This window comes from Euprymna scolopes, chromosome 4, assembly GCF_053919585.1.
Source record: "Euprymna scolopes isolate OS-2025 chromosome 4, ASM5391958v1, whole genome shotgun sequence".
NCBI lineage: Eukaryota > Metazoa > Mollusca > Cephalopoda > Sepiida > Sepiolidae > Euprymna > Euprymna scolopes.
Window position 1 is genome coordinate 87,911,850 of NC_136485.1, and position 2,155 is coordinate 87,914,004.

Below are 2,155 nucleotides of genomic sequence, written 5' to 3' on the forward strand. Positions count from 1 at the left end.
TATTGTAACAAAGAAATATAAGTACCGGAAAATGGATGACGTCACAGAATGAAATTTATTTCTTTATATTTTATATATAAAATACTGCTTCAATGAGTCAAGAATGGTTTGGTATACTGCTGCCTGTGTGTTTCGTTACTTGATTTTCACCGTGCACACTGGTTGACGCCAAAAAGTCGTTACGAAAAAGAAAGCGAATAATATGAACGGTAGTACGATAAGGCAAATGAAATGAATAATAGAGAGTCTGGTGTGATGAGATTGACAACGGATAAAGAGATGGAAGAAACGATAAAAGAGTAGTGGCTGACAGGATTAAAAAGAGAGGGAGAGAAAGTAAAGTAAAGGAAATAATAAAAACGAATAATCACCAAAATGAATCATTTCCAAAACGACCGAAAAAGCAAGATTTTTTGTCATGCGAAAATCAAACAACCTCTTTGGAACTGATCTGTTCGAAAAGTTTAGACTATGGAATCTGCCTTTAAGCTCGTTTTGCCAAAAAGTTGAGGATGCGAATGTGGAGGCAGAAAAAACTTAAGTGGGAGTTGAAAGAGAATTTCCCAGACGTATTTTCAGGCGGTTTGGGAAGGTGTACAAAAGCGGTAGCAAAATTTGACATAAAAGTAAATGAACAGTCAGTGTTCAGAAAGAAAAGAAATGTTCCATACGCCGCTATAGAATAGATAGATGGATTAGAAAGACTCGAAAACATAGTGTAATCGGAAAAATTGATCACAGTTAGTGGGCTGCGCCAACGGTTTACATCGAAAAGAAGAGTAAGGAGATTCGGATTTGCGTCGACTTCGTGACAGGCCATTACATGATCATCATTATCCTCTTCCCAGCCCTGAAGAGATATTTGCGAAACTGAGTGGAGGGAAATATTTTTCTAAAATCGACGTCAGTGACGCGTACTTACAAGTTCCAGTCGATGATGAGTGTTCAAAGCTGCTATGCATTATTACCCATAAGGGATTGTACAAGTTTAACAGACTTCCTTTTGGGGTCAAAGTCGCCCCTGCGATTTTTCAGCAAATTATGGACATTATGTTAAATGGGTTGGATTTCGCAGTAGGGTACCTGGACGATGTGTTAATGAAAAGCGATTGCAAAGAACAACACAAAGCTCATGTAAACCAAGTATTCAAAAGGATCCAGGATTATGGATTTAAAGTAAAACAGGAAAATGGGTAAATTTATACAAACACCGTGACAGCGAATTAACCCTAACCCTAACCCTAACCCTAAACCCTAACCCTAACCCTAACCCTAAACCCTAACCCTAAACCTAACCCTAACCCTAACCCTAACCCTAACCCTAACGCTGTCACGGTGTTTGTATAATAATACCGGAAAATGTACATTTATCATGGAGAAAATAAAATCCTCGATAAACACGGAAGAAGGCCGGATTCAGATAGATCGAGTGCAATAAAGAATATGCCTGCTCCAGAAAATATTGCGTCTTTACAAAGTTTCTTATGTTTGGCAAATTACTACAATGTATTTTTGCCAAATATGCATAAACTAAGGTCGCCTTTAAATAAACTGTTAAGGAAATACCAAAAATGGGCCTGGACGCAAGAGTGCGAAGAAGCATTTCGGGAAATTAAAGAGACTTTAACGTCTGACTTGTTTCTGGCACATTATAATCTCAAGCGTGAAATTATAGTTGCAAGCGATGCCAGCTCCTATGGCATAGGGACATGCATTTTACACAAAACGGATGATGGAAAAGTGAAACCCATAGCACATTCATCCCGATCACTTTCCCCAGAACTACTCACAAATTGAAAAAGATGCGCTAAGCATTATATTCGCGACAAAGAAATTTCATCGTTTCCTACACGGTAGGCAATTTCTGTTACAAACATACCACAAACCATTATTAACGATTTTCGGATCGAAAAAAGGATTATCACAACATACGGCGAATAGACTTTAAAGATGGGGTACCATACTTCTGAATTACAATTTTCAAATGTAGTATGTACCATATAAAAAATTTGCTCATACAGACGGGATAGCGAGGGTAATACCTAAGCAAACAGAACCATTGGAGGATATGGTAATAATAGCCATTCAAGCGGAAGTTGAAGTACAAAATACGTTATGTGACACAATATGAGAACTTCCAGTAACGCTTGATGAG